We start from the raw sequence: 7893 nt of genomic DNA, 5'->3' as shown, positions 1-7893 counted from the left end.
AACAAAAGCATGTCAGATTACTCCAGAAGTTCCCACACCATCATATAGATAGTACTTACTTAAACTCGATATCTACATTTTAGGTGGATAAGATTGGATGAGATTAATTTCATCCTGTGGTACCTAATGTCAGACTAAGAATTACTAAAAGCTAAAGGTTAAAGAAAAATTAATCCTTTATTAGTTAAATGGGATGATATAAATTTCTTTCACACTCCATCTCTGGAAAACCTATTTCTGTATGGACAGTTTCTATTAATCTCTTTATCTCCTACTCATTCTGTCTCACATGAATTTTCCTTTCAATCAATTTTTACTATAATAATTTTTTAAATTTTCTTTTCTTTTTAAAAGAGGACCCTTCCACTAGATCATGGTGCACTCACTCCTATTTTGAGTGTACCACTGCCTGATTTTCTCTCTTCATTCTCACTCCAAACAGTAAATGCTGGGATTCCTTGGACCACTTCTTATTCTCCACCTCACCCCCTCTTTTTTCTCTAGCTCCTCTCATCCTTTTTCTTCTGCTTGATTTTCATTCTTTCTTTTCCTTTTTCCTGACCATATTCTATCTTTTCTACAGAGAAAATTCATATCTCTGAGCTTTAAGAACAAGGGTGGAATTCAACTACTTAAAGCTGTAAGAGTAGTTTAATAGGTTGTCTAGGTAGTTAAAAAGATAAATAAAAATCTTCAGAAGGATTTTTTTCCAATATTAATTTCCTCAGTCTATAGTAAATGGGTCAGTTTCACTCAGATGGATTTGTCTGTTAGTAAAAGTCACCTAAGACCTTGACTTTAAACAGATGCCATGATTTTAGGCAGCTGCTTCTCTCATGACTCTCTGTCAGGCTGACAGATGAGCACCTTAGTGACCCTTACAGGCGAGTCACTCGATACAAGAACTCATAATTTCTTTTAATGGTATTCACTGTATGCTCAGCTCTTGTTTGGGTTTTCCTGGCTCTGAGAATCCCCATCCACCTGAATCTAGTGCTCAGACACAGAATTTACCACTGTTGCCACTGCCTACCTTGGTGAGTGCTGATTTGGTGTGTTTAAATATTATTTTATGTGTGCACGTGTGTACACCTACATTGAAATGCTATGCCACTAGTATTTAAATAGTATGCAAACATGCCATATTTACACTTCCAAGTACATTTATGGATATGTTTATAAGTATATAAATGTTTGAATTAGCGATAATCAAACTAGCCCAAATTTCAGTTATTTATAACCTGGATGATATTTCAAATTCCTTGAATATATGGAAATTAATCTTAATAATAATTATTGATAGGAGCATCAACTTAGTAATTCAGAACACCCATGCCACTTATCTTATTACTCTATAATTGTATTACTTTATTGTATTATTGTCAATTACTGAAATTATATTACTGAGCAGAGCTGATATTGTTCAGAGGAATTTAAAATAATTCAGTTTAACATAGCAACAGTTATCCCTAGCACCTAACTAGGAAGTTTTATTTCAGAATTAAAACACACAACTTTATATATAAGTGTCTGAAGAAAATAAAATTTTAAGCAGTTTTTTTTGTATGTATCACAGTGTTTTCAGAAACTGGGGTAGAATGTTCATGGAGGATTTATTATTCATTCAAAACAGTGTCTATCTAATATTTATGATTCCTACTAATTTATGGTAAAATTTAGAGTTTTTGAGGGTTGGATCATGGATATGCTTGGCACTCACACTCTACTTTTAGGTAATAGTAAAAGGAGGTGCTTTTTGTTGGCTCCTGTGAGTTCAGAGTGAATATTTGCCTCTGAATTTAAAATCAGCACTTTTGCTGTTCTTCAATGCTTCAACTTTCCAGTGTTTTTGTTCCCTGGAACTGAAGGAGGTAAGAGAGACTGGTGTCTCCCCATTCTTTTGTACCAATCAAAGATTAATTCAGGCTGGAGTACAGTAAAAGGATAGTTACTAGAATGGTCAGTTAAATAGACGGCTTTTTTTTTTAAAGCACTGAAAGAAATAGATGTATCTTGGTTAGGAAAAGAAGATCAAGAGTGAATACAGCTGATTTCCTCATGTGTTCTCCAGGATGATAAACACAAAGACAAAAAAAGCCTGAAGAGATGACTATGTATAAAATGATTAGGTCAAAATTTCAAATGGAAGATATCTCACCACCAAGGCGATCATCTAGGACCCCGTTTTACCAGGAACAGAATGGATGAAACTACTCTAGGATCAAGTTTGATCTGCAAAAGAGATGATAGGTAAATGTTTGCTGTCACAGCAGAGAAATGAGCTTGGCATGATCTTCCATCTCTTGAATTAATTTTCTTCAGTTGTGCTATCGAGACATTTTCAATTTCAATGAATTTGTTTATTACTCATGGCAGTAAAAGTAAATTCATGCTCAATATTCTTCTCGTGATTGTACAAGCACAAGGAAAGATGCTGACTCAAGCACTCTTTCATCTGCCAACTTGACTACCACAATATGTTTGAATCCACAATACCAGGATTCCTTCCACAAAAGTTTTGGAAATAATATATTTTTATGTCTTTACCTGAGTGTATACATAGAATAACTGGTCTAGCAAAATAATGATGTTTGAAATATTGCTCTACTGTAGTTCTTGAAGAGTGAGTAAGAAGTGTTAACCCTTCCAACCTGCTTATTTATGGATTAAACAAAATTCTAGAAGTAATGCAATATATATATATCACAAAACAAATTTTTTCATAGTTTTATAAAATATTTTTTTTTATTGTGTAAAAGATTACTGCACAGCCCAACTTTTTTTTTCTAGTGATGCTGAACTTCTGGACTGAACTTGCTCTGCTGTGTAAGAATTGTCTAAAATTTAGGACAATAATAACTGCTCAAGCTAGTGTGTTGGTAGGTGTTTCCTTTTCTTTAGCCAATGATGCTTGAAACTAAAGAAATTTTTAAACACTGCGATATATATATGAATTGACAAGACCAGCACATTTTGAAGGCACAAAAGCCAAAATCTTCCCATATTTAATTGAAATTGCATACAAGTAAACAAGAAGAAATATAGCAGTAAAAACAAACAAACAAACAAACAAACAAACAAACAAACAAACAAACAAACATCCTAACCAACCAACCAAAAAAAAAACCCAAACCAACCCCCCCCAAAAAAAAACAAAACCAAAAAACCCACCAAACCAAACCAAACCAAACCAAAAAAACTAAAAAAATGCCACCAAGAGCTCCCCAAGAAAACCTGAAAAATGCCAAGAACTGATGAACAAAAGGGAGAGGAGGAGGAGAGGGAAAACTCCAAAACCTTAGCTCTTTAAATTCTCCCTTACAATCTAAATTTTTCAGAGCTTGAGGGAAATAAAAATTTGCTCAAAATCTTTTCTTTAATTGCAGTCACATTTTATTTAGCCACAAAGTGTAGATGCATGTGGCCTGTGACCTGCACTGGTTTGCTGTGTGTGATCCAGTGACTCTCCTGAGTAAATGTCTATGTATGGATAATATGGGAGCTTCTAGCCAGCACAACTGCCTTTGAGTTTGGTTCCTAAAACAGAATAAAAAAAAAAAAAAAAAAAAAAAAAAAAAAAAAAAAAAAAAAAAAAAAAAAAAAGTGAGGGAAATAGTTTGGTTGCTGTGTTATAATAATGTGGAATGTCAGAGAGGAATGAATTGTGTCATAACTCAGTTGGAAATTTAAAGCCTAGGGATATGACATGAAGCCGAATCTGTTGGCCTGGTCCAACATATCATTTAACCAGCTTTATCTGAATTCCTATTAAACCATAAACACCAGCCTTTCAAACAATGCAAATTAAATCAGACAAATTTATTGTTGCATTACTTATTCACAGATGCATAAATTGAATAAATATGCCATTTATTTGATTTAGCTAAATTTATTTGATTTGAATTAGTTCTCAGTCAATGAAAAAATATTAGATTCATAATTATTTTCTAAATTTTTATTTCCTTTTCCCTTAAGATACAAATTGTCTTCACAAGCTTCCCTAAAACTTCACAAGAGACCGGTACCTCCTCTTTGAAGTCATCTTATTCTCTTCTCTACTGTCACTGTTTGGCCCTCTTGCAAAATCACAGAATCATAGAATCATTTAGGTTGCAAAAGATCCCTAAGAACACAATTCACTCCTGGCAGGATTTCTCTGGGAGGGATAATTTGTGAGTTAAAAACAGCAGTTCCCTGGCAATAAGTACAGATTTCTCAGTGCTTCTCTGTTTCTAGATTCAGGACTTGAAATCTCTGAGTTTTCCAAGATATAATGTGCCATGTCTAGGGAGTCAAGTATTGAGGTACTAATATGCTACAACACTGAAAAACAGATTGTAGCACAAAACAAATTAACAGCTGCAATTTTCAAGGAGATATTGATTTTCCCCTGAACAGTTGATTCACCTCTACATTTTGTTGTATGACTTCCTTTAGCTAGTACATGTGAGTTATAGTCACTGGTGGTTGAAAGTTCAGAGCAGATTGTACTTTATCCAAATTGTTAATACATCTTTCTACTAATAATTTTCAAAAGAGGTGCTGGATATCCCAATATCCTGCAGTAGAAATATCTGATAGAGATGCAGGATTTGAAAACCTCTTAACACATACTTTTAAAAACAAAAGGATAATATTTTCCTTTAAAAGTAAATTTTTTTTAAAAAAATATTTTTTAAAGTATTTGAACATGTATTAATCAGGAGGTTTATAAATATAAACCTTTAAGTCCAGCAGGATTTAAGAAAACTTTTGAGGCATATTTCAGGCTTAGTAAAGTCTATGTCCTTCCATTAGGGTTATTTCAGCCACTTGGGAATATTTTACAGGAGCAACCAATTTTTCAATTAGAAAAATCAAAATATAACCTGCTTCTCTTTACTTTCCTTGCTGATCAGGGACTTGCTGGATATGGAATATAACACAAGAACTGTGCCCCAAAATATATTCTGCCTTAGGAGTATGAATTGCAAGTCACTTTTATTTTTATAACTATAATGACATAACTTATAGAAGCCTGTAAAAAAGTGGGTTTTTTCTTGATGATTACACAGAGAGAGAAAAACAAAACTCAGCTGGGCATGGCTCACAATACGAAAGTAAAGTGACAGTTACTGTGGATGAGGGATTCAAATAAAACCTTAGAAAGAATCTCTAAAGGAAGAGTCATGAAGTAAATTAGAGTTTCTGGTAATCCATATGAAGAAATTCTTGATTCTGATTATAGGTCACACATACAGCAACAACCTCTAATCACCAAATTCAGAATTAATGAAACAAAGACATTCAGGAAGTATTTATGTTTGACATACAAGCAACATTGCTGCTAAGTCATAAGCAACATTAACTGTTTGATATTTTCCCATAATTCTGTACTTCTGATTTTGAAACAGGTTTTTGCTCCAGTCCCATCAATATTCAAGCAAATACAACATGTCTTTATTCCTAGTTCTGAGCTAATTTGGGTGTACAACTCCTACAGCAGAAGCAATTTGAATTTTCTTTTGATGAAGAAACTGTCCATCAAGAAGAGCTGTTTTTTCTAAAATATCCTTTTTTGAGAAAATGTCAGATTTTGACAACATGATTTAGAGGAAGAAGATTACATGATATATAGCTCACAGATTATATGAACAAAATCAAAATATTTTACTCCAATGTTATTAGAACTTTTCATTGCAATTTATTTTCCAATTCTGATGATTTATACTACACTGTAACAAAATAAAGGCATATGAGATTTCAAAACATTAAAATATATGATATAAAATATATAATAGCTAAAGTTTTTTTCTGTGCTGCAAGTGTAAACAAAAGACAAAGCACAAAATAATTTTCTGAGATGAAATTAAATTAAAAACTTCTTTCAGAACATGAATGTTTTCCTCTATTCATCTCCTCTTTCCTTGATTGGAGATAACTTTCAGTTGCCTAGCTATAAACCTTCTTTTCATTTGAAGGCCCTAAATCAGCCACACAATCAGAGATTCAGAGAATGGTTTGTGTTGGAGTGGACCCAGAAGATAATTTAGTTCCAAGCCCCCTGTCATGGGCAAGGACATCTTTTACTAGACAAGGTTTCTCAGAACCCACCCAACCTGCCCTTGAACACTTCCAGGGACACGGACTCCACAGTTTCTCTGAAAATCCTATTTCTGTGCCTCACCACCATCACAGGAGGGAATTTCTTCTTGATATGTAAGCTAAACCTATCCTCACTCAGTTTAAAGCCACAACATCCTGTCCTATCATGAAAATCTCTTTTAAAGAGTACCTTTCCAGCTTTCCTGTAGACCCCTTTAGGTACTGGAAGGCTGTTACAAGGTCTCCCCAGAGCCAACACTTCTCTTTTTCAGGCTGAAGAGACTCTGCCTGTCTTCACAGGAGAAGTTCTCCAGCCCTCTGATCATCTTCATGTCCCTCCTCTGAACTCACTCCTACAGGCACCTGGACTTCTAGTATTGGAGTCCCCAGGTCTGGATGAAGTACATCAGATAGGGTCTCAGGAGAGGAGAATAGAGGGGCAGAACCCTTCCTGGACATGCTGGCCATGTTTCTTTAGATTAGCAGCCCAAGGTACAGTTGGCTTTCTGGACTGCAAGTGCACAGTGTTGGGTCACTTTGACTTTCTCATCCAACAACAACTCCAGGTCCCTCTCTTCACATCTGCTCCCAATTCATTCTTCTCCCAGCTTGCATTTTTGCTTTGGGTTGCCCCAGTCAGGTGCAGGACTTGGTCTTGTTGAACTTCATGAGGTTTGCACTGGCCCATCCCTCAAACCTGGAAGACAACTTTGTAAGAAAAAAGTTTGATTCCATGTTCTATATCTTGAACATAATTTACTCTTCTTTTGCCTTTTGTATTTTGTTTATTCCCCACCTTCCCCATCATTTCCACACACATGTTGCTTTTTCATATCCGGTAATCTTTCTCCAGCCCTCTTGTTATAGAAATTTTTAGTTTAGACAGGTTAATCTAACCTTATTATCCCACTTCAACTAGTACTTGTTACTATTTAATCACGATTACTGTATGGGCACACAGGTCTTTGATACGAGCTATAGTACTGGTTTTGCTACAGGAATCATCAAAATTAAGGTAACTTTCTGAAAGACAGCAGTGTGGATCTAAGCTATGCGAGAGTTTATTGGAGCCCGTGTGATTAGGTTGAAACTAAGTGGTTCTTTTAAAAATGTTTATGTCTCATAGATGTTGGATGATGGAACATAAAGGACTTCAGTTTCAGGAATGCAGTCAACAGAACTCTAGTTAAAATCATCAGGAACAAACAGACAGATGCAAAGAATTCTATGTGGGAAAAAAAATTATACAAAGTAATGATTATTTAATTTCCACTTTTTTCTTTTTTTTTTTTTTTGAAGTGCATAAGTTCAGTGGCGAAATATACAGCTCCTACATAAAATACATGTGAACATTTTATCCATTTAAGCTCAAAGAATAATTCTACCTATCTTAGAGCTGAGAATAAGCATGATAGAAAAAAAAATACCAACTCTCTTGTCAAAATTCAACTTATTCAATGACAAAACTCTATGAATCACAGAAAGCTAACAAATAGGCAAGGGCAGTCACAGGTTATGATGACCTTTGTTCCTTAGCCTTTAAAACTGATACCGCATTTGGGGATTCATTTCTAATTATGTCTCTTACAATGAAGTGATTGTGCTCTCCAGGCTGTCTAGGAACACTTAGTGTGAAGCACGGATACGACAGGGCTGAGCTACCTTCTGTAATTTATTCATGAAAGTAAAGATATGTTAGGTGGAGATATGCAGAACATGCAGAGATAGATAACAATCCATCAGTCAGCTGCAGGCTGTGCAGGAAATGAGGACATCATTGTTCCCTTGAATGTATGCACTGTGCTCTAC

This window comes from Zosterops lateralis, assembly GCF_965231275.1.
Source record: "Zosterops lateralis genome assembly, chromosome: 1".
NCBI classification, from domain to species: Eukaryota; Metazoa; Chordata; class Aves; order Passeriformes; family Zosteropidae; genus Zosterops; species Zosterops lateralis.
Note: the sequence above shows the minus strand (reverse complement) of the source record.